Source organism: Zalophus californianus, chromosome 8 (assembly GCF_009762305.2).
Source record: "Zalophus californianus isolate mZalCal1 chromosome 8, mZalCal1.pri.v2, whole genome shotgun sequence".
Taxonomy (NCBI): Eukaryota; Metazoa; Chordata; class Mammalia; order Carnivora; family Otariidae; genus Zalophus; species Zalophus californianus.
In genome coordinates this window covers 64,561,053-64,587,451 of record NC_045602.1, presented here as the reverse complement: position 1 = coordinate 64,587,451, position 26,399 = coordinate 64,561,053, and the positions used below count along the sequence as shown (strand labels likewise).

The following is a 26,399-nucleotide window of genomic DNA, read 5'->3' as shown; positions in this document are numbered from 1 at the left end:
CGCATTTTTTTTTTTAATTGTGAGCCTGATCCCATGGTACCCTACCTATCTGTCCCTTCCTAGCCCCACCTGTCCCTTACTCATCTCTTTCCATCTATTTTATTTTTTATCATTTCTATTGCTGCCTTTGTTCTTTTCTATGCAATGTGACTTTTCCCTGGATACCTTCAAGAGTTTCTCTGTGTTGGGTCTTCAGGAGTTTGGCTATGATGTGTCTGGTTGTGTTTTGTGTGTGTGTGTGTGTGTGTGTGTGTGTGTGTGTGTGTGTTTTGTTTATTTTAGTATTCACCCTGTACAAAGCTCTCTGAGCTTCTTGGACTTTTTGTTTAATGTCTTCCATTATTATCCTGCATCATACATCCTAAGCAGTACCTACACTCTACTTAAACAACCATTAAACAACCGTGATGTTTTCTTATCCAAAAAGTAAAATTGAAGAATAGTTTCAAGGGGGAAGATGAAAGAATAAACAAGTATTACCTATTTTAGACTATTCTACAGCCAACTCATTATAAACTGTGGTTTAGGTCTCTTTAGAAATATCTTAAGAGTAAAAAGTATATACCTCCAATGTATGAAAGCTGTGTCCAGCTTTCATCATCTCTAGGAGTAAAAATGTGGCACAGGGGGAACATTTCCATTTTCACAGTAGCCAGTTACATTCCTACCAAGACAGAAACAAAACTCATGCTGCATTTCCCCATTAAAACTATAAAACAAAAACTAATTACCTTTTAATATGGGTGAGTTTCACATCATTCCACATAATAGTCTTAAATCATGGTATACTATTCATAGGGGTAAAACTGTCTCACAAAGTACTTCTATTAAAAGTTAAGTAGTCTTTCTAAGGGTAATACTGGAAACTAATGTACAATTTTAGCATTATTTGTACCTTCAAGTAACATGAGATAAAGAAAAAAAGCACTTTGGAAAGTTTAAAATGGCATATACATTTAAGATAACTTTGCTGTTTCAAGTTCTAAATAATCCATAAACTTACTGCTTTATACATCATCCATATTGATTTTAAATAACAACTGTTTGGAGAACACCCAAGGTTACACAAAAGTTAATTTCTACAAGGAAAGTAAGGATTCATTTTATTTTACAGATTGTCTACATAGATTGAATTAGTTAGAAAATTGCTAAATCTCATCTTCAGTTACTGCAGTTTAGATGGAACTACATTACTAATTTACACCAAAAAACCACTTATTGAAGTAGAAGAGAATTAGCCTTAAATGTCACACTTAACAGCATTAGCTCTCAAAATACCACAGTTGGTTATGAAGATGAAATACATCACAGATGTTCACAAAACCTACCTAATCATACCAACATTAGAGTTCAAAAGAGACAACAATTGATTTCCTGAAGAAAAAAGTTTTTGAGAACAGGATGAACCTAATGAAATGCAAAATCTTTACTAATAATTAATAACCTAGATGTTCTCAATTCAGCTATAGCTAAGAAGCAAGTAAAGGTCACTCTTACAGAATATCTGCCAGCTGCCTAACAGTTCCCCCCAAGAGTTACTGAAAACCAATAAATATTGTTTTAATTGTAAAATGTGGAGAACTCCAGAGTGCTTGAGAGCTATGAGATTTTTTTCTTGTAGTTGGCATTTTATTAAAAGTATTGTAAAGCAGGAAAATGTCAAAATGCATATTTTCATATAGATATATGCCATCCCTATGGGAGTATCAGCCTGTGTCCTTTTCAGTGAGATGGCTCACTCTGACCATTATGCAATTAAATCAACAACTATAAAGGAAGAACATGCTTTTAATTTACATTTTCTTTAGGGCTTATCTGCAATCTCCATGGACAACATGAAATATTTTGTGTATATGTGTTAAATTTGTGTTATATAATGTTAATACATATAAAATACACACACATATGTATTTGTGTCATTTAGTATGGGATAAACAGTGGTGAATCCAATACCTAGCTTACCAGCTAGAATATTAAAAATGCTATTGAAACTCTTGTGTACCCCTAACAGATTCAGTCCATGTGCACTACCACAGTCTCATGTCCACCAGAAGCAATCAGTATCCATTTTTTAAGAGATTTTACCTTCAGTGTATTTAGCCATAAGCCATGTATTTTATTTTGATTTTTTTCAGTTAACAAAAGTAGTATTACTGTTTGTAGGAATTGGAAATCAATCATTTTACACAATGTATTTCTGAAATTCATACAGTTTATTGTATATAATAAGAGTAGTTCACTCATTTTTTTTTTTTTTTTAAGATTTTATTTATTTGCCAGAGAGAGAGAGCACAGGCAGGGGCAGCAGCAGAAGGAGAGGGAGAAGCAGGCTCCCTGCTGAGCAGGGAGCCCGATGCGGGGCTCCATCCCAGGACCCTGGGATCATGACCTGAGCTGAAGGCAACCACTCAGCTGACTGAGCCATTCAGGTGCACCTAGGTCATTCATTTTTAATGATGAATTTATTTGACTATGATATACAACATTTTGATATCTATTCTGCTGTCAATAAACATAAGAGTTGCTTCCAAAATTTTTTTGTAATACTTGTTTCAATGAATTTCCTTGAAAAATTTTGATCCCTGCTGGTGTATATATGCAAGAATTTCTGCAGGGTAAGGCTTTTCATACTGTGGATCACATCGTAATGCAATCAATATAGTTACTTTCAACAGTTTTTCATGTTTTGATAAAGAACAGAATAGAAGTGTTTCATGAAAAATGGTTTCAGCTATTTCTATGTACCTATACATATATACAATTATATATGCATGTTGGTAGTGGGGTCATAGTGTAAAAGGTAATATAATGTGGATTATGTTCATGAAACACATGCTATGGAGTGGAACTACTGTGTTACAATGTATGTTAATACTTTGTATTACAAGCTACAGCCCACATGTTTTCAAATTGGTTCCACAATATATAGATTTACCTACTCTGCCAAGAGTGTAAACCTTTTCCGTATCATTACTAACACTTAATTGTTATACCTTTTAATTTTTGCCTATCTATTGTGAGGAAAATGGTCTCTCATTTCGTTTTTTAATTTAAATTTCTGATAACTACAACTATTTTTTTTGTGTTTTCTTCATCTTTTCTTTTAAATGTTAATTTCAATATAGGTAACATAAAATGTTAGATTAGTTTCAAGTGTACAAATATAGTAGTGATTCAAGAATTCTATGCATTACTCAGTGCTCATCAAGGTAAGTGTAACTCTTGGGCGCCTGGGTGGCTCAGTTGGTTAAGCAACTGCCTTTGGCTCAGGTCATGATCCTGGAGTCCCAGGATCGAGTCCCACATTGGGCTCCCTGCTTGGCGAGGAGCCTGCTTCTCCCTCTAACCCTCCCCCCTCTCATGTACTCTCTCTCTCTCTCTCTCATTCTCACTCTCTCAAAATAAATAAATAAATCTTTAAAAAAAAAGATAAGTGTAACTCTTAATCCCCTTCATCTAATTTGACCCATCCCCTACCGACCTCCCCTTGTGTTGATTAATTTGCAAATGTTGAACCACCCTTGCATCCCAGAAACAAATCCTACTTGATCATGGTGATGGCTTTTTAATGTATTGTTGAATTTTGTTTGCTAATATTTTGTAGAGGATGTTTGCATTTATGTTCATCAGGTACACTGGCCTCTAGTTCTCTCTCTTTTTTTTAGTAGTGTCTTTATTTGGTTTCGATATCAGGTTAATGGTGGTCTCATAGAATAAATTTGGAAGATTTCATTCATCTTCTGTTTTTTGAAATAGCTTGAGAAGATTAGGTATTAACTCTTCTTATGTTTGATAGAATTCACCTGTTAAGCTCTCTGGTTCTGGACTTCTATTTGTTGGGAATGTTTTGATTATTGATTCTATTTCATTGCTGATATTTGGTCTGTTCAAATTTTTTATTTCTTCTTGATTCAGTTTTGGGAGGTTATATGTTTCTAGAAATTTATTCCTCTAAGTTGTCCAATTTGTTGGCTTATACTTTTTCATAACATTCTTTTATAATCCTTTGTATTTCTGTGGTGTTGGTTGTTATTTCTCTCTTTCATTTCTGATTTTATTTGACTCTTCTCTCTCTCTCTCTCTCTCTCTCTTTTGTTTGATGAGTCTGGCTAAAGGTTTATCAATTTTGTTGATCTTTTCAAAGAAACACCTCCTGGTTTCATTGATCTGTCCTATTTTTTTACTTTCTATTTTGTTTATTTCTGTTCTAATCTTATTTCCATCCTTCCACTGCTTTTGGGTTGTTTGTTCTTCTTTTTCTAGCTTCTTTAGATATAAGGTTAGGTTGTTTATTTGAGATTTTTCTTGCTTCTTGAGTAAGGCCTGAATTGCTATAAACTTCCCTCTTAGAACAGCTTTTGTAGTATCCCAAAGATTTTGGACCGTTGTGTTTTCATTTCTTTCCATGTATTTCTTTTTCTGGTATCCCTATTATATGAATGTTACTACACTTGATGGTGTCACTGAGTTCCCTATTTTCTTTCTTCTTCTTCTTCTTTTTTTTTTAATTCTCCTATTCAGTTTGACTGGTTTCAGTTACTCTGTCCTTCAGTTTGCTGATCCGTTCTTCTGCTTCCTTTAGTTTACTAGTTATTTCTTTTGTGTATTTTTAATTTTGATAATTGAGTTCTTCATCTCCAGTTTTTTGTTTGCTTGTTTGTTTTTTTCTATCTCTTAAGGGTCTCACTGAGATGTTCCACTGTTTTCTCAAGTCCAGTGAATATACTTATGATCATTACTTTTAGTTCTCTATCAGGCACTTTACTTATCTCCATTTTGTTTAGCTCTCTTGCTGTGATTTTCTCCTATTCTTTTATTTGGGATATATTCCTCTGCCTCCTCATTTTTGTCTCTCTGTGTCTGTTCCTATGTGTTAGGAAAGTTATCTATGTCCCCTGCTCTTAAAAATAATGGCCTTATGAAGAAGAGGTCCTATAGTGCCCTGCAGGGCAGGGTCTTCTCTTCACCAGAACAAATGTGTGGTGTGTGCACCCCACCTTTGTGGCTGAGCTGCTTTTGCCTTCAGTGTAGTCGACTGCAGTGTTTCTCTTTGCCTGTTGTGGGCAGGCTTTATTCCCTGTGTAGCTTTGGGTGGATTCCTGCTGAGGGTGTGTTGAACGGGGTCAGTCTATAGGAGAATGTGGGTGTGGGTGTAGGTGTTGGGTGTTAGCAAGGTTTGTGCTGGTCTGCTTGTGGGTGTAGACCTGGGGTCCCTATGAAGAACTCCTGCCTCAGGGGATCGGCAGAAGAGCAAGGAGGCAGGTTGCATGGTATTAGCAGGGTTTGCTTTGGTCTGTGGGAGGGGATCTGGAGCTGGTTTAGAGAACTTGGGAGGACTGGTTGGAGGAGGCAGGTCTACAGGAGAATGTGGGAGAGGCATGCTGTTACCAAGCTAGGTGGAGAGTATTTGCGCTGCGCTGGTTCTGACTAGTGTCTCTGTATCTAGGCTGGAGTTAAATGGTGCTTGCCAGCTCTTTTCTTCTTTGAGAAGTCTCCTAAAGATCCCTGCCCCACCAACATATTATCTGAGACTAGTAAATAAAATCTCCTACCCATGTACCCTAGGTGTTTTTCAAACTGCTGCTTCTATGCTGTGTATCATTGGGACTGTTTTTATACTGTCTCTTTAAGGGTGGGGACTTAGCTTCCTATAGTCCTCTGGCTTTCCCAGAGCAGTCCACTGATTTTTTAAAGTTCCAGGTGTTAGGCCCCACTGATTATAAAAACTTACAAAGTTAAGCCCCTCTGTTTTCAATGTTAAATGTTATGGGGATTTGTATTCCCAGTGCTGGTCCCTCTTGCCTGGGGTGCTTGGTTTGGGGTCTACCCTTCTCGTTTCTCTATGCCTGTGGTGTCCCTTCCTCCCTCAGACTGTCTCACAGGTCGTTTTGGTTCCTGAATGTGTCTCTGTCTTTTATACCCTTTTCAATGTGGCCTCCTCTCTACCTTTAGCTGTGGAGAGTCGTTTTCTAGGTTATTTACAGTGATGGGCGTATTATCTGGGTGTATCTGTGGGATGAGGTAAACTAGGCTCCTCCTACTCTACCATATCCCAGAATAGTAAAATTTGAAATTCCCTCAATTATTGATCTGTTCTCTAATCTGTCTATTCATGTTTTCTTTTTATTATGAAATGTGTTGCTATGAGCATCCTTGTACATGTATCCTGGTTCACATATGAAAAAGTTTCTCTAGGGTATAGGAGTAGAATTGCTATTTCAAAAGTTGTGTAAATGTTCAGTTTTACAAAAAAAAATGCAAATTTTCTATCCAAAGTGATTGTGTTAATTTATACTGCCAGCATGACTGTTTAATTGTATATATTGAGCCACATTATTTTAAACACTTGTTGGTCATTTTTCCAGTTTTAATAATTCTTGTGGGTGATAGTAATACCTCACATAATTCCAACTTACATTCCCATGAGTAATGACTTTGAGCTTGTTTTCTAAATTTTTATTGACCATTTGGATATGTCTTTTGGGAAGTGTATGTTCACTTCCTTAGCCCATTCTTCCATTAGGTTTTATGTATTTTCCTTATTGATTTGTAAGAATCTCTTAAAATAATATGTATTCTGGGCATAAATTTTTGTCAAATTGGCAATATCCTCTAACAATGTGTATCTTGCCCCTTCACTTCTCTTATGGTATATTTTTGTGGACTTTCATGTAGTCCTGTATATTTCTTTTGGCCATGTGTTAGTGCATTTTTGGCATATCTAAGAACTCTTTTTATAATTCAGATTCATGAAGTTATTATTCTATGTTATTGTCTAGAAATGTTATTGTTTTGACTTCACATTTAAATTTTGTCTTGAATTAGAATTTCTTTTTAATTTTTATTGTTATGTTAATCACCATACACTACATCATTAGTTTTTGATGTAGTGTTCCATGATTCATTGTGCATAACATGCAGTGCTCCATGCAGAAAGTGCCCTCTTCAATACCCATCACCAGGCTAACCCATCCTCCCATCCCCCTCCCCTCTAGAACCCTCAGTTTGTTTTTCAGAGTCCATCGTCTCTCACGGTTGGTTCGTCTCCGCCTCCGATTTCCCCCCCTTAATTCTTCCCCTCCTGCTATCTTCTTTCTTTTTTTTCTTAACATATATTGCATTATTTGTTTCAGAGGTACACATCGGTGATTCAACAGTCTTGCACAATTCACAGCGCTCACCATAGCACATACCCTCCCCAATGTCTATCACCCAGCCACCCCATCCCTCCCCCCCCACTCCAGCAACCCTCAGTTTGTTTCCTGAGATTAAGAATTCCTCATATCAGTGAGGTCATATGATACATGTCGTTCTCTGATTGGCTTATTTCGCTCAGCATAACACCCTCCAGTTCCATCCATGTCATTGCAAATGACAAGATCTCATTCCTTTTGATGGCTGCATAATATTCCATTATATATATATACCAAATCTTCTTTATCCATTCATCTGTCGATCGACATATTGGCTGTTTCCACAGTTTGGCTATTGTGGACATTGCTGCTATAAACATCTGGGTGCACGTACCCCTTCAGATCCCTACATTTGTATCTTTGGGGTAAATACCCAGTAGTGCAATTGCTTCATCATATGGCAGCTCTATTTTCAACTTTTTGAGGAACCTTCATACTGTTTTCCAGAATGGTTGCACCAGCTTGCATTCCCACCAGCAGTGTGATAGGGTTCCCCTTCTCCACATCCCAGCCAACATCTGTCCTTTCGTGACTTGTTTATTTTAGTAATTCTGACTGGTGTGAGGTGGTATCTCATTGAGGTTTTGATTTGGATTTCCCTGATGCCGAGCGATGCTGAACAATTTTTCATGTGTCTGTTGGCCATTTGGTTGTCTTCTTTGGAAAAATGTGTGTTCATGTCTTCTGCCCATTTCTTGATTGGATCATTTGTTCTTTGGGTGTTGAGTTTGATAAGTTCTTTATAGATTTTGGAAACTAGCCCTTTATCTGATATGTCATTTGCAAATATCCGCTCCCATTCTTTTGGTTGTCTTTTGGTTTTGTGGACTGTTTCTTTTGCTGTGCAAAAGCTTTTTATCTTGATGACGTCCCAATAGTTCATTTTTGCCCTTGCTTCGCTTGCCTTTGGCAATGTATCTAGGAAGAAGCTGCTGCAGCTGAGGTCAAAGACGTTGCTGCCTATATTCTCCTTTAGGATTTTGATGGACTCCTGTCTCACGTTTAGGTCTTTCAACCATTTTGAGTCTATTTTTGTGTGTGGTGAAACTAAATGGTCCAGTTTCATTTTTCTGCATGTGGCTGTCCAATTTTCCCAACACCATTTGTTGAAGAGACTGTCTTTTTTCCATTGGACATTCTTTCCTGCTTTGTCCAAGATGAGTTGACCCTAGAGTTGAGGGTCCATTTCTGGGCTCTCGATTCTGTTCCATTGATCTATGTGTCTGTTTTTGTGCCAGTACCATACTGTCTTGATGATGACAGCTTTGTAATAGAGCTGGAAGTCCGGAACTGTGATGCCGCCAGCTTTGCTTTTCTTTTTCAACATTCCTCTGGCTATTCAGGATCTTTTCTAGTTCCATACAAATTTTAGAATTATTTGTTCCATTTCTTTGAAAAAAGTGGATGGTATTTTGATGGGGATTGCATTGAATGTGTAGATTGCTCTAGGTAGCATTGACATCTTCACAATGTTTGTTCTTCCAATCCATGAGCATGGAACATTTTTCCATTTCTTTGTGTCTTCCTCAAATTCTTTCATGAGTATTTTATAGTTTTCTGAGTACAGATCCTTTGCCTCTTTGGTTAAATTTATTCCTAGGTATCTTATGGTTTTGGGTGCAATTGTAAATGGGATCGACTCCTTGATTTGTCTCTCTTCTGTCTTGTTGTTGGTGTATAGGAATGCCACTGATTTCTGTGCATTGATTTTATATCCCACCACTTTACTGAATTCCTGTATGAGTTCTAGCAGTTTTTGGGTGGAGTCTTTGGGGTTTTCCACATAAAGGATCATATCATCTGCAAAGAGTGAGAGTTTGACTTCCTCTTTGCCGATTTGGGTGCCTTTGATTTCTTTTTGTTGTCTGATTGCTGTGCCTAGGACTTCTGATTCTTTGTTGAATAGCAGTGGTGATAGTGGACATCCCTGCTGCATTCCTGACCTTAGGGGAAAAGCTCTCAGCTTTTCCCCATTGAGAATGATATTTGCTGTAGGTTTTTCATGGATGCCTTTTGTGGTATTGAGGTAGGTACCCTCTATCCCTATACTCTGAAGAGTTTTGATCAAGAAAGGATGCTGTACTTTGTCAAATGCTTTTTCTGAATCTATTGAGAGAATCATATGATTCTTGTTCTTTCTTTTGTTAATGTATTGTATCATGTAGTTTGATTTCTGGATGTTGAACCTTGCAGCCCAGGGATAAATCCCACTTGGTCGTGGTGAATAGCCTTTTAATGTACTATTGTATCCTATTGGCTAGTATTTTGGTGAGAATTTTTGCATCCATGTTCATCAAGGATATTGGTCTATAATTCTCCTTTTTTGATGGGGTCTTTGTCTGGCTTGGGGATCAAGGTAATGGTGGCCTCATAAAATGAGTTTGGAAGTTTTCCTTCCATTTCTATTTTTTGGAACAGTTTCAGAAGAATAGGTATTAATTCCTCCTTAAATGTTTGGTGGAATTCCCCAGGGAAGCCATCTGGCCCTGGGCTTTTGTTTGTTGGGAGATTGTTGATGACTGCTTCAATTTCCTTAGTGGTTATAGGTCTGTTCAGGTTTTCTATTTCTTCCTGGTTCACTTTTGGCAGTTGATACATCTGTAGGAATGCACCCATTTCTTCCAGGTTATCTAATTTGCTGGCATAGAGTTGCTCATAATATGTTCTTATAATTGTTTGTATTTCTTTGGTGTTGGTTGTGATCTCTCCTCTTTCATTCATGATTTTATTGGTTTGGGTCATTTCTCTTTTCTTTTTGATAAGTCTGGCCAGGCGTTTATCAATCTTGTTAATTCTTTCAAAGAACCAGCTCCTTGTTTCGTTGATCTGTTCTACTGTTCTTTTGGTGTCTATTTCATTGATTTCTGCTCTGATCTTTGTTATTTCTCTTCTCCTGCTGGGTTTAGGCTTTGTTTGCTGTTTTTTCTCAAGCTCCTTTAGGTGTAGGGTTAGGTTGTGTATTTGAGACCTTTCTTGTTTCTTGTGAAAGGCTTGTATTGCTATATCCTTTCCTCTCAGGACTGCCTTTGCTGCCTCCCAAAGATTTGGAACAGTTGTGTTTTCATTTTCATTGGTTTCCATGAATTTTTTAAATTCTTCTTTAATTTCCTGGTTGATGCATTCATTCTTTAGTAGGATGCTCTTTAGCCTCCATGTATTTCAGTTCTTTCCGACTTTCCTCTTGTGATTGAGTTCTAGTTTCAAAGCATGGTGGTCTGAAAATATGCAGGGAATGATCCCAATCTTTGGTACCAGTTGAGACCTGATTTGTGACCTAGGATGTGATCTATTCTGAGAATGTTCCATGGGCACTAGAGAAGAATGTGTATTCCTTTTCTTTGGGATGGAATGTTCTGAATATGTCTGTGAAGTCCATTTGGTCCAGTGTGTCATTTAAAGTCTTTATTTCCTTGTTGATCTTTTGCTTAGATGATCTGTCCATTTCAGTGAGGGGGGTGTTAAAGTCCCCCAGTAGTATTGTATTGTTGTCAATGTGTTTCTTTGCTTTTCTTAATTGGCTTATATAATTGGCTGCTCCCATGTTCGGGGCATTGATATTTACAATTGTTAGATCTTCTTGTTGGATAGACCCTTTAAGTAGGATATAGTGTCCTTCTCATCTCTTATTACAGTCTTTGGTTTATAATCTAATTTGTCTGATATAAGGATTGCGACCCCAGCTTTCTTTTGATGTCCATTAGCATGGTAAATGGTTTTCCACCCCCTCACTTTCAATCTGGGGGTGTCTTTGGGTCTAAAATGAGTCTCTTGCAGACAGCATATCGACGGGTCTTGTTTTTTAATCCAATCTGATAGTTTTTGTCTTTTGATTGGGGCATTTAGCCCATTTACATTCATGGTAACTATTGAAAGATATGAATTTAGTGCCCTTATATTGCCTGTAAAGTGACTGTCACTGTATATTGTCTGTGCTCCTTTCTGGTCTATGTTGCTTTTAGGCTCTCTTTGCTTAGAGGACCCCTTTCAATATTTCTTGTAGGGCTGGTTTCATATTTGCAAATTCCTTTAGTTTTTGTTTGTCCTGGAAGCCTTTTTTCTCTCCTTCTATTTTCATTGACAGCCTAGCTGGATATAGTATTCTTGGCTGCATATTTTTCTCGTTTACTGCTCTGAATATATCATGCCAGTCCTTTGTTTTGCCAAGTCTCTGTAAATAGGTCTGTTGCCAGTCTAATGTTTCTACCTTTGTAGGTTACATATCTCTTCTCCCGAGCTGCTTTTAGGGTTTTCTCTTTGTCTCTGAGACTCGTAAGTTTTACTATTAGATGTCGGGGTTTTGACCTATTTTTATTGATTTTGAGGGGGCTTCTCTGTGCCTCCTGGATTTTGATGCCTGTTTCCTTCCCCACATTAGGGAAGTTCTCTGGTATAATTTGCTCCAATATATCTTCTGCCCCTCTCTCTCTTTCTTCTTCTCCTGGGATCCCAATTATTCTAATGTTGTTTTGTCTTACAGTGTTGCTTATCTCTCGAATTCTGCCCTCGTGATCTAGTAGTTGCTTATCTCTCTCTTTCTCAACTTCTTTTCTTTCCATCATTTGGTCTTACATATCACTGAGTCTCTCTTCTGCCTCATTTATCCTAGCAGTTAGTGTCCCCATTTTTGAGTGCGCCTCATTAATAGCCTTTTTGATTACAATTTGGTTAGATTTTAGTTCTTTTATTTCTCTAGGAAGGATTTCTCTAATAACTTCCATGCTTTTTTCAAGCGCAGCTAGTATCTTTAAAATCATGATTCTGAACTCTAGGTCCGACATCGTACTAATGTCTGTATTGAGTATGTCCCTGGCAATCGGTAGTACCTCTTTTTCTCTTTGTCCAGAGGAGAATAGATGAATGAGAGAACAAAATGCTAACATGGTAGCAACGTCCCTAGAAAATATACTCTAAACAAATCAGAAAAGACCTGAAACTGGGGGAAAATAAAGGTAAAGGATGAAAAAAGAAAAAAAGAAAAAGATAAAACCAAACAAAAACAGAATAAAACAAAACAAAATAAAATGAACAAAAAAAGAAACAGAATATGATCACATATGATCAGGCTGGTGCATAGATCAGTGCCACACACTAGATTTTGGGTGTATTTTGCTCTGTTAGAAAAATTGCCTCCCAAATTTTAAAGAAAGAAAAACTGATATATGTACAAAAATAAGGGTTGATAGAATGAAGGGATGGAATATGAGTGTAAAGATGAAAATTATAAAAAATTTCATGAAAGGAAAAGATAAGTTGTTTGAAAAAAGAAAGAAGAGTATTTAAAAAAAAAAAGTGAGAGGATGTGATCAGGCAGGAGACTAGAACAAAGCCATACACTAGAGATTTACAGTATATTTTGATCTGTTAGAAGAAACTGTATCTCAAAATTTTAAAGAGAGAATAACTTATATATATATATATGCCAAAAATAGGGGTAACTACTATGAAGGGATAAAATATGACTCTAAAAATGATAAATAAAAAATGTTTTTTTTTAAAAAGGGATTGATAAGATGTTGGTTGAAAACGGGAAAAAGAAAAATTAAAAAAAATTAAAAAAAATTAACTTTGAAAAACTAATGAATCATGGTAAAAAAAGCCATGAATTCTATGTGCGGTATTGCTCTAGTGCTGGAGTTCTCCCGTTCTCCTTGATCGGTAAACTTGGTCTTGGCTTTCTGGCTGTTCCTGCTGATCTTCTGGGGGAGGGGCCTGTTTCCGTGGTTCCCAAATGTCTTTCCTGGAGGTGGAATTGCCCCGCCCTTGTCGGTCCAGGCTAAGCAAGCTGCTCGGCTTTGCTCTCAGGAGCTTTTGTTCCCTGCAAGCTCTGGTACTGCTTTGGAGAACCAGGGTGAAAATGGTAGCTTCCCAATCTCCACCCGAAGGAGCTGAGAACTCGGGGCCTCGCTCCTCAGTGCGCCCCCAGATAAAAGCAGTCATTCCCGTCTCCCCGGTCTCTGGCCGCACTCCGTGCTCACCCGGTCTGTGACCAAGCATTTCTATCTCTGGCACCCGACCCCGTGTGGAGTCTCCAAACCCAGCAGATCCCTGCATTGCGCTCCCACGCCGTTCCTCCCCAGGGAGGAAGGGGAGTCTCCCCAGTTCTGCCACTTGTTGGGTCCGTGCTGGAGGAGCAATGGCCTGACTGGGCCACGGATCACGGTTTATGGCCACCCCGAGCTGAGAGCCCGCGCCTCCGGTCAGTCTCTGCAGCCGGCTTCCCCGCTCCGATACCTGGAGCCCTGCCGCACTCAGGCACCCCCGGTCTTTCTGTGACCCCGAGGGTCCTGAGACCACACTGTCCCGCGAGGGTTCCATCCCTTGTTTAGCCACTGGAGCAACGTCCCTCAGCGGAGCAGACTTATAAAAGTTCCGATTTTGTGCTCCGCGGCTCTATCACTTGCCAGAAGCAGCCGACGGAGGCCTCCTCCCCCGCCGTCTATCCTCCCGAATATCGCCTCAGATTCACTTCTCCGCACGTCCTACCTTCCAGTAAGTGGTTGCTTCTCTGTTCAGAGAGTTGTTGCTACTCTCTTCTTTGATCTCCTGTTGAGTTTGTAGGTGTTCAGAATGGTTTGATCCCTATTCAGCTGAATTCCTGAGACCAGACTAAATCCAGGTCTCCTACTCTTCCTCCATCTTGCTCCTCCCCCCGGGAGACCTATATTTGATTAGATCAATGGTCACTGAGAAAATCAAATCTACAGTGATGGTACCATGAAATACTGCTTTCTGGGGATGCCTGGGTGGCTCAGTCTGTTAAGTGTCTGCTTTTGCTTCAGGTCATGATCCTAGGTCCTGGGATTGAGCCCCATAATAGGCTCCTTGCTCAGCAGTGAGCCTACTTCTCCCTCTGCCTGCTGCTACCCCTGCTTATTCTCGCTCTTTCTCTCTGACAAATAAATAAATAAAACCTTTAAAAAGAAAGCAAGAAAGCAAGAAAGCAAGCAAGCAAGCAAGAAAGAAATACTGCTTTCTGCGAGAGTGTGAGACAGTAAATCCAGGAGAACCATAGGAATCATATAAAAAGAGAAGAATATTCATTGTGTTCATCTTTCCATCTGAAATTGATGTTCACATATTGAGACACAGACTTTGTGTTGAAATATGGACTTAGGCTAATGTGTTCTTGAAACCTTGCTTCTACTTGACATACACTTGAAAAGGGGCTGGCTGTGGTTCCAATGAACCCTAAAGTTATGAAATAGGGAAAACCCAGCTACCTCCACCTACCACTTCTCTTTAGTAGCAGAGTATTCAAACCATATGAGGTAACTGCCAGAGTGACTCAGTCCTGGGTCACTGGATTGTATACTCTATAAAGAGTCTTTATAGCTGATGATTTAAGGTATAAGTGATGATGGATATATGTATTGTAACTACAGATGCAACTTTTTTTAGTTATGTATCTTGGGGAAGATTCATAGTGCTGAGCTCCTGTGCTGCTTCCAGGTTCTGAACTTAGAAATGCTAGTGATGCTTTCAACTTCAGTTTGACATTGTTGGAAAGTGCCGAGATCAAGGGAGTTCAGTTCAAGGTGATTTTCCCAACCATCCTTTACCCTGGGGGGCTTTATATGCAAAAAAAAAAAAAAAAAACCCACAAAAAAACAAAAACAAAAAAACAATGCCTCAGAAATATTTTCAGTCTTTTGGAAGGTGAAAACTATAAGATTTGAAATTAAAAGTTCTCATTCAGCCAAACAGGGAATTGCAAAGTTACAATTTGCAATGTAATTTAAGAAACAAAGATGACATGAAATCTGGGTCACAGGGCATAGTGTCTTGAGTGCTTCTGAATTTATGTGCCAATGATACGACATATGGTGGCTATTTATATCAATAAAAATATAGCATACTTATATCTATTTGAATAATAGAAATTGAAATACAATTTCAGGATTGAAGTTCAAAAGTCATTTTATTTTTAAACATTTAAAGGGAATATAGATATTAGACTGAGAAAAGTTATCTTTGGGGAATAGTCAATCTGCAGTACTCTTTTCTAGAGACTCATATCTGCAAATTCTGTTTTTGTAATGTGATTAATGCATGTTTATGCATGTGACTCTGAATTAAGGCTGTTTATTTTCTTCTCCATTTTTCTTCTTTGACAGCTTTTGAGTAATAGTTTATTCTTCTTGTCCACTGAGAGTTCGTTTTAGGTCATATTGATCATATAGAGAAGTGAAGTATTATAACTAAAGAGTACATAGTAATAGCCTCATTATGTTGATGTAAGTTTGGCAATGGCAAATATGCAACGGGTTTCTTAAATTGCTTGACCATGGATCAGCAGTGTGCCTTTATCTTCCCATCCTACCTGTAGAATGCTGTTAAGTCTATAGGGGTCGCCCCATCTCACACTCCCACCAAAACTGTCTGAATTAAAGATGGAGAGATGGTGTTCTAGCATCTGTCATGCTCTTTGACCACCGAAAATCTTTTTTTTAAAAATTGGCTATCATACATTAAAGTACACAGTAAGTATGCAGCTCACTATATTATCATGTGAAAATACCTGTGTCATCATCACTGTGGGCAATAAGGTGAACATTGCAAGTGCTCAGGGAGCCCCTAACATATTTCTTCCCAGTCATTAAACCTATTCCACCTGCAATGTATGAAATTTCTGGTAGCTCTAAATCCTTAGCAACATGTAATGTTGTCGGTCTTTTTCATATTAGCCACTCCGGTGGCTATGTGATGTCATTATCCTCGGGTATTAATTTAGGGGAATTCCTAATGAAATTTGTCTCATAACTCTCTAGGTCCTCCAAGCCTAATTCTCTAGTCAGAGATTCTGAGAATTACCAAATTACCAACTTAAATTATTTAGAATGACTTGTATTGTTTGCAGCTAAGCATCCTGCTGATATTGAGGAGAAAGAATATATCATGTTGGGAAGTAATTGGTTAAAAAAGAAAAGACATTGCCAGAGAAAAGATGGCAGAGAAAGGGGCGGTATACAAGGAGAAATAAACAGTTGTCTAATGGGTTAATAGAAATAGGTAAACCTAGGCAATTACAATATCTTTAAAGACCAGTTCTACTTTTTATAGTGCCTTTTTACATTGATTAAAATAGAACTGTTACCAGTCTATATGCTAGAATATTTTGAGAAATACATAGCTTTGGAAAAGTGAGCAATGGATGCAGAGGTTGGAAAATGGGCAGTTTGCTAAAATATAGTATTAAAGAGCTAAATCAGTGGTAAAGTTAGAGCAGAAGGAAATTGTAAGGCTAATTTCAAAAATTCAGCTTTGCATCATGAAATATAGGTGCTTCTTGGTACCTTCCATAATCCATTGCATTTTTATCAATAGTGTTCATACATTAACATGCTTCCTTTTAATCTTGTAAAAGAAAATAAGCACTGCCCTTGACCAGTGTTTTCCAAACCTGGCTTAGCATTAAAATCACCAATTCTGGTCTTAAACCCAGGTACAATAAGTCAGAATTTCTGTATTGGCTCTGGGAGAAGGTGTTTTTTGAAGCCTTAGATGGTTTTGGTGATCATGAAGATTTGAAAACTATTTACATAAAGTTCACTTTATAGAAATCAGTAGCTTATTTTTTAAGAAATGTCGGGGACATTTTCTCTTGAGGAAAACACATGGAATATATTTACCTAAATCCTTAAGACAAATACCATTTATGTATAAAAATTTAACAAACTTGTCTGATTCAAATGACCATTGGGTGTTAATTTTATCCTGTCTTTCTTGATTTCTTTCTGAATTTTTATTATGATATTTGCAAGTTCAAGTGTAAAGTGAAAAATAGAAACAGTGGAATTAAAGTTGGAAGCAATGGATTTGGGTATTATCTTAACTACTTTCTAGCTTTGGGAAAATATTTAACATCTTGAGCATCATTTTTTTCTAATGTATTAAGTAAGAATATTGTCAGACTGTGTGTGAACTTTATTTGAGTTGTGTGTATGTGTGCGTGCTTATCTGTGTCTCTGTGTGTCTGGTTTATGTATGTATCTGTGCATGCCAGTTTTAGTTGAACAGAAGTCATACATCAAGTGTTTCTTTACTTTCTTAGGTGTCATTTTATTAAAAGTTAAGATGAATAACATCATCTTCCTCTTGCTTCTCAGTACCCTTATTGCATGACAGATTGATGACACTGTGTTTAATATTTAATTATATAACAGTTTACAATTTCCTTCTATAAACTAATAAAATAACTGTGTTAATGTATCTTGAGTCTCTATCAGATTATCCATACAATGGCAGCACTTTCTTGCCTTCTTTAAAAAACATACCTTAGCTTACAATGGTATTTATTCATTTGACAAATATTTATTGAATACTTACTATGTCTCAGGCACTGTTCTTATTTCTGGAGTATATAGCAGTAAGTAAAAGAGACCAGGTTCCTCATTTTTGAGAGATTAAACTCCAGTAGTCGGAGAATACATAATGTGACTGGGAAACTATCAATTCCTCCAAGACTCCTGGAATCTAAGCTCATATCTATTATAAGCATCTTAAATTTGGCCACTGACTTGCTTTTCATTAAATTAACAATTTCTAGCATGGGAAAAGAATTATGCAAATGTATAACTATGGTTTTGTTCAGCACAGTCCTGGATAAATAAATAGAAGATAAATCTTTCCTAATAGGCTGTGTTGACACTGAAGGTATATTTTTTATAAAAAATTAGGTGGGAGAAAGAGCAAAGTTTTTTAAAGGCACTGCTTGAAATCATGATAAGAGGTGAAAAGATTTTCGTTCTCCAACCTTGACACCCTAGAGCCAAAGATGAGAAGGAGGTTAGATTCTGTGAAAGTGTACAGCATAACCATGAAGGATCCTATGAGGACAAGACAATTCAAGCATTAGACCAGAATCTAAGTTGTCAGCAGATAGGATACACTAATGTAAGTCAGAAAAGTGGTCATGAAATGAGAAATGAATCAAGTTTTTTAGCTGAAAATACATGTAAACCAAGATTTAAAAACTGAAGATGGGAGACCTAGAAGGAAAGCAGAGAATTACGGTTCAGTATGGATATGGTACAGAGAATAGGAATAACTTTGATTAAAATAATATTGCTTCTAACTGCTGTGTCCTTTTGAGCCAGTCGTGCCTGCCTGCCACAAGTCTTTAAGTTTCTACATGGATAAGTAAGGGGAAAAGAATTGCTGTTCAAATCTGTTCATTATTTAATAGGTGTTTTTATACATGCCATCTTATTCAATTTATATCCCTTTTATTTTAAGTGAAAAGCCAAGATTTATAAAGATCTACTCTATTATTTTGGTACCAAGTCCTGCTTAGAAAAAAATACATGACTCATCCTTATCCAGTTAGTACTTATTACAAATGTAATCTTCTCATCTATATTAAAATACTTATTAACCAACTGCTAGAGTCAAAGCAAAGTATTTGTATCTAATAAGATGTGCAGTCGTGTGCAAGAATAGACACTTCCTAAACTTAATTTTTGAGGCTGGAAAAACTAAACTCCTAATGGCAACGTGTTGAATATAAGTATGGTAATCTTTATTTTTCACCTTTGTTTCAGCAAAGAATTTGATGGTGTTTGTCCTTTATGAAAAGAAATTTTTTCTCTGATAAGATTATTAATGAGCTGATAAATAAACGTACATGAAGGAAGAACATGGAGTGGGGGAGAATTCCAGGAAAAACAAAGGCAAGAGCCTTTGCAAAGAATCTGTGGTATTAGAGACATAAATTCTTCAAGAACTTAAAGAAGCCATATGGCGATAATGCGGAGAACTGAGAGGACCATAATGTTCAGGGTAAAGCATGGTAGGAGCAAAACCATAGAGGAATTGGAAGACCATGGCAAGAATTTTGGTCTTCAGCATAAACTCATGAGGAACCTAATAGACTATTTTAATAAGGAAGGTGGAGAATGGTCTCATAAAGTTAGGTTCATAATTTTTAGATAACTGTCTATGGATTGAACACTTACTGGAAGGGAATAAGAGTAGATATAAGGAGGCCTGTTAAGAGGCTTTTGTAGTAGTGGAGGAGAGTGAATTGTAAGAGAGGGATTGTGGTGGCTTTGGACTATTGGATTTGACTTGTGGGGGAAGAAGGACTCTAGAATTCCTCCTGAATTTCTGGCTTGTATAATTGGATGGAAGTTGTTAGTATTCAGTGAGGTGGAGAACACTGGGAAAGAGAAGACTTGTTTTGGATAGGGGTCTTTATGTTATCCCAGTACGAGGGTTATATAGACGTTGGAATGTGGTCCTGGAATTCTTAAGAATGGTCTAACCTGGAGATAAAATTTTGTGAATCATTAGCATATCGGTGGGAATCAAAGCCTTCAGTGGGGAAGAGATTCCATGGAGAAAAAAGTTTTGCATGGTGAAATAGGAGGGCTACATCTGAGTTTTGAGTTACCAGGAGAGGACAGGGGACAAGTCTATAAAAATGATAAAGGAGTGCATAGTATCATCTATATCAAAGAAAGAGAATTTTATAAATGACAGTGGTTAACAGTACTGAATCCTACTGAGAAGTCAAGAAAAACAGACTTCAAAATGGCAATTTCTGCTATTATCTATGTTCAGTTAAGCAGGCAGCCAAAATGATGTTATTCATGTCAGAGAGTTAGGGCGCTTTATTTCACAGTTGTTTAATGCTGAAGAGAGGAATGAATATTTGTGTGCAGAACATTTAGGAGTGTTATTATTTTTCTGGAGCAAATGTAAGGGTACAACTGATGACGCTGGGAAACAATTCCAAGGAAAAGAGACGAGAAACTAGCCTTGGAGGTACTGACTGGCACCAGCACTAAATTAGATTTCTCCTGCTGTTTCCTTCTCAGCAGGGTTTTCCATGGCAACCAAGTGTAAATGGTTCTGCCAGGTGAACAGTCAGTACAATTACAGCCATTTGTCTTACTACTCTTATTTTTCATATTAGGAAGCCTGCATTTTTGTTTGGGAGCCTATTAAAATTTGGTCAAACTTCTTGTCATTGTTTCAGTTCAAAGCTCTTTTGCAAGTAAGGAAAAAAATATCTATATTAAAACTGAATCTAAGGGGGGGATACTTTTCTCTATATAAATTGGAATCAAGTTTTGAATAGAAGAATGTAATGAGTTTTAAGTATAAAACCCTGTTATGTCCTGGTGGAGGACACAAAGGGCTAGATTAAATAGCTTTAAAAATCAAATAACAGTAAAATACATGACTTTTTGAAGCTCAGCACACTCATACATTTATTTTTCTTACTGTAGACAATAGACATAATTGATGAATCATTAAACTGAAAACATAAACATAGTGAACTTTTCATTTATGAAAGGTAGTAGCACATTGATTTTAATCTTCACACATACTACTCGACACTGAAGAAAAAAATCCCAACGTAATATTTTGACTGACAAAATGGAGGTGGTTTTCCTAAAGTGACCTTACAGGTATTTTGAGGGACACCTGGGTGGCTCAGTTGGTTAAGCATCTGCATGCACATTATTCGTGCAAACCTGTAAGACGGCACTGAAACCTGGTCTGTTTAGCTGTGTACACTGCTCTCTGCACCATGCAGTGGCAGATAGTTTGCTGTCACTATTCACGTGCCAATAATTTTGACCAAATTTTAAATTGATTTGGTTTTCATTTCTAGGAACAAACTAATTGTATGGGTCTCGACTTTGTTAATTTATAGTTTTAAAAACTGCCATCTTGAGATCTTTCACAGTTCCTTCTAAGTTGAATGTTCATTTGAAGTGAAAATAAAAATGTCAACATCAAATGACTCGATTTAATATTAGGTCTCAAGAAAAATATAGGCTGAACTTGCAACCTTTAGAAATCATAAGCCATTAATGCATCACAAAACTGAAAAAGGATTAAAGCCTAATTATTCATTAAATATTTACTACAGTTGAGGGTTTGATTTGATTACCTTATGTCGGTTTCCAGGAAAGATAATACAAGTTTGGATTTATCTGTGCCCTGAGCTACTGGTTATTGTGGATCATTTGTTCTGGGCATGATCTGAACTTGCAGATGTTTGACTTCTCCTCAAGCATTTATGACAAAACAAAGCAGGATTGCTTGCTCACAGAAGTGAGCAATGTGGCATAAAAGTTCTATTTTAAGCTAACGAATTCCACTTGGGACAACAATGCTCTAAGTTGCAGGGAGAACTAAACAGTTGATTCATGAAAGATGGTAATATTTTGAAAATCCTACAAGGGAGAGATTTTTATATTTCTGAGAGACTGTGAAGATGGCCACTCTCCCATTTCATTATTTTTCACTGTTTCAAATTATGCTATTAACACACATACGAAAACTTTCTTGTAATGACAGTAATGATGGGGTGAAAGTTTTTGGTTCTAAAATATCTCTCAATCTCTACCCCCCTTACACACACACACACACACACACTCACACACACACACACACACAGTATACATTTGCCATAAATTCTTTTAGCTTTATTCTACCACCACATTGGGCACATTAACACAAGGTGTTTTTGCTACACCTTTTTGTGTACAGATAAACAAATATTAGAACCTCTGGAATAATAAAATTGAAGAGAGAAGGGAGAATCCTGTACATCTTGTATGTTTTCTTTATGTATTTCGTGGTTTATAATTAAAGCAGAATGAGAGATACTCATATGATGAATCACTGAATTATGGCATAATGAAATTTGCATGCTCTGATCCCCAAGGCAGTGTAATGATATTAATTTTAATAATTCTATTTACATTATGGAACGTTAAAGTAAGGTTCTTGATAGGGTGGATTAGAGGGTTATTGTCCTCTCCCATCAAATACTTTTGTGCACATATTCTCTGTAGATAGATTTTCAGTCATGGAGATATTTTGAAATGGCTGGCAAACCATTATTTTAATGTTTTGCTTAACTTTCCTGGATCCAACACTTTACAGGAAGCTTTATGTTTCTTATTTGTAATAATTATGTTAACATGGGCTTTAATTTTGGCATCTAGGCAGAGATTTGGAAAGCAAAAGAGTAATGGGGGACTTTTGTTATTTGCATGTCTGGAGAATTGACAATCTGTGTCTACTCTGCTGGTTATGACTTAGTATAGTGTAGGTCGTAGTGTAGTGTAAGTTAGCTGTTTTTAGTAATAGAATTGAGACTCAGTGTGTCACAGCTGTATTGCAAGAAATCAGTTACTTATTCATATTACTAAAAGTTGCACAATCAAATCAAATTGGAATAACCTATCAGATCATCATTCTAATTATGCCATTTTCCCTTACATTCAGATATTAGTTTTTGAGTGGGAAATATAATCTTGGAATAGCAGCAGAAACACAAGGAACTGGTCATAATCCTGGCAAGGTACATGAGAAAGTATGGTGCATATGTTAACATCATATGTGTGTACCAGTGTAAAAATTGTAGAATTACTGATACAAGGTATGGAATGGTGGTTCTAAAATTTATATATATATATGCACACACACAATATATACACACACACATACATATATATAGACACACACAGATGAAATAGATTTTTATAAATATGTGTATATGTATGTATGTGTCACAGATAAAATAGAGAATCAACATTTCTTTTGATCATAGCACTTTTCATTACTAAGCACACTGTATATAAATCTTCTGTTAAAGATTTTGTTACTGTAAGTAAACAGAAAGGGCTATGCCTTGAGTTTTCAGTGACTTATGGAGTGGATGCATTTTGCAAGCCCATTTGAGTAAGTGAACAATGTTTTGATATTCAGTTATTTATTTGCTTAATATCATAGATAATGCAAATTCTATTTGATTGGCTGCATATGATGTAACTATTCCATTTGTTCTTCCAAATTCAGTTTCTGCCTTTCTCTCCTCTGTGCTATGCTCTCGGAAGTTGATCTATATGGACTACATCAGCTTTGGTCTATGGGGAATTCTGGCAGGAGATCTGAGAGAGGAAGGGCGGAGGGTGAAGTCAGGACATTTATTACCCCAACTCACTTTGGTAGCTCTGTCATTGACTGGCTGAATCCTTAAGTGAAGATCATAGCTCTGTCAGGTGGCCATCTACACAAAGTGCTTTCTCTCTTTTTCTCTCTCTCCCTTTCCCTCCCTCCCTCCTTCTCCACCCCTACCCCCTGCTGTTCCCACACCTCCTGCTCCCAGGTTCCATCAACTCATTTCTACTCCCATCTCATTGGGCTGAAAAATGGTGATGGTGCCCAACTAGGCTGATGTTACTAGGTTGAGATCCTACAGTCTCTTGAGGTCTCCCTTAACAATGTCCACACTTTTATAAACAGTTTATTAAACGTTTCCTTAAATTATCCAGTCTAATGTGCCTTTTCTTTCCTGCTGGTGTCTTATCTGATACACTAATCTCAATGAAATAAATTCTGATAATAGAAAATGTTCTGGACATTGCCAAATCTTGTTGATTAATTTAACTATTTTGATATTACTTATGGAATTGGAATTTTTGTTCCAAATAGAGAGTGATGTTTTTATAAAAACCAATTCCCTAATGGCATCTAAAATCAAAGCTCTTTGACAATTTTCATATTGAAGAAGCAAACAATACATGGTATTCAGTTGAACTACCATATTATGACCCAATGCTATTAAACATTTAAATGACTTTTCACTCTTGGATGTATATAATAAAAATATTTGAGATTAACAAGGTATTGTTACTCTGCTTGTCTCAGCTTGTGATGTCCATGGCTTCATTCCTTCCTTTTACCCATAGTAGCTTTCTATGGTTGTTTGAACATGCCAAGCTCATTTTCTGTTCAGGGCCTTTATACTTGTATAGGTATACTTTATACATCTTCTGCGTCTTCCTGCATTTTAGTCCCTCATATTACTCAGGTCTTAACTCAAATGTCACCTTTACAGGGCCTCCTCTGTTCTGTCTAAAATATCCATTCACCACCCATTATACTCTGTATCTTGACCCTGATTCATTTGCTTTCCAGCATATTCACTATCTAAGAATATATTTTGTTATGTTATATTTGTATTTATTTATTATTGGTCTTCACCTTCCGCCAACATAAGCTCCCTAGGAACAAAGATGACATTTTCTTCAGAGGTAGACTAGTCCCTGGTAAGCAATATTTAAAGCAGATTTATTGATATAGTTCATGTATATATATTACATATATATTGTTCTAAGTTGAATGTTCCATTTGAAGTGAAAAAAAAATGTCAGCATTTCCCAATGGGAAAAAGACAGTCTCTTCAACAAATGGTGTTGGGAAAAATGGATAGCAACATGCAAAAGAATGAAACTGGGCCATTTTCTTATACCAAACACAAAAATAAATTCAAAATTGATTAAAGACCTAAATGTGAGACTTGAAACCATAAAAACCCTAGAGGAGAATACAGGCAGTACCTTCTTCAACATTGGCTGTAGCAACTTTTTCTAGATATGTCTCTTGAGGCAAGGGAAACAAAAACAAAAATAAACTATTGGAGCTTCATCAAAATAAGCTTCTTACAGTGAAGGAAACGTTCAACTAAAAGGCAACCAATGGAATGGGAGAAGATATTTGCAAATGACATATCTGATAAAGGGTTAGTATCCAAAATCTATAAAGAACTTATCAAATTCAACACCCAAAAAATGAATAATCCAATTAAAAAATGGGCAGAAGACATGAATAGACATTTTTCCAAAGGAGACATACAAATGGCTAACAGGCACATGAAAAGGTGTTCAACATCACTGATAATCAGGGAAATACAAATCAAAACTACAATGAGTTATCACCTCACACCTGTCAGAATGGCTAAAATCAACAACACAAGAAACAAGTGCTGGCAAGGATGTGGAGAAAGAGGAAACTTATTGCACTACTGGTAGGAATGCAAACTGGTGCAGCCACTCTGGAAAACAGTATGGAAGTTGCTCAAAAAGTTAAAAATAGAACTAACCCTATGATCAAGCAATTACAGTACTGAATATTTATCCAAAGAATACAAAAATACTAATTCAAAGTGATACCTGCACCTTGACATTTATAGCAGCATTATCAACAATAGCCAAATTAGAGGCACCTCTGGATCCAGTTGAAACATTAAATTGTCTTCTTACTGCTCCACCAGGTTTACATTTTTTTAAACTATCAGTGGCATTTCAAGTCTTCTGAAAGCAGTGTGGCAGTATGTGAGTGGTCCATAGCACAGTACGAGCAGCATCTATTAACAGTTTCCATTGTAGAATGATTTCAGATACTTGAATAAATCAAATCTTTAATTGAGAAAAATAAAATACAATAGCCAAATCATGGAAATAACCAAGTGTTCATTGACTCATGAATGGATAAAGAAAGTGGTAAATGTATATATGCACATAATGGAATATTACTCAACTATTGAAAAGAATGAAATCTTGCCATTTGCAATGACCTGGAAGGAGCTAGAGAGTATATATGTTAAATGAAGTAAGTCAGTCAAATTCTTTCAGAAAAAGGTAAATACCATATGATTTCACTCATATATGGAATATAGGAAACAAAACAAGTGAACCAAGGGGGAAAAAGAGAGGGAGGCAAACCAAGAAACAGACTCTTAACTCTAGAGAACAAACTGATGGTTACCAGAAGGGAGGTGGGTGAGGGGATGGGTGAAATAGGTGGTGGGGATTAAGGAGAGCACTTGCTGAGATGAGCACCAGGTGTTGGATGCAAGTGTTTAATCACTATATTGTACACCTGAAACTAATATTACACTGTATGTTAACTAACTGAAATTTAAATAAAAACTTAAAAAATAAAGTATGCAATTTAAAGCACAGAATTGTGCATCCATTACCACAATCAACTTTAAAACATTTCATTACTTCAAAAAGAAATCATGTACCCCTTAGCTATTTCCTCTCCACTCACCTTCTCAGACCCATAAACCCTAATCTTGTATATATCCAATAGATTTTCCTGTTCTAGATATTTCATATAAATGGAATCATAGAATATGTGGTCTTGGTCTTTTATGACTGACTTCTTACAGTTGGCATAATGTTTTCAAAGTTCATTCATGTTGTAGCATTTATTAGTATTTCATTCCTTTATATGAATAATATTCTATTGTATGGATATACCATATTTTAGTTATTCAGCAGATGATGGACATTTAGGTTTTTCCCATTTATTGGCGATTATGAAAAATACTGCTATGAACATTCACATATATTTGTACATGGGCATATATTTTCATTTCTCTTGAATATATAC

At 36.7% G+C, this 26,399-nt stretch overlaps 1 long non-coding RNA gene across 4 annotated transcripts in view; it reads left to right on the top strand.

The window, feature by feature from the left end:
* The window catches only part of LOC113938078, a 428,734-nt gene that overhangs the window by 60,748 nt on the left and 341,587 nt on the right, over positions 1-26,399 (top strand). The gene's annotated exons all lie outside the window — the stretch shown is intronic.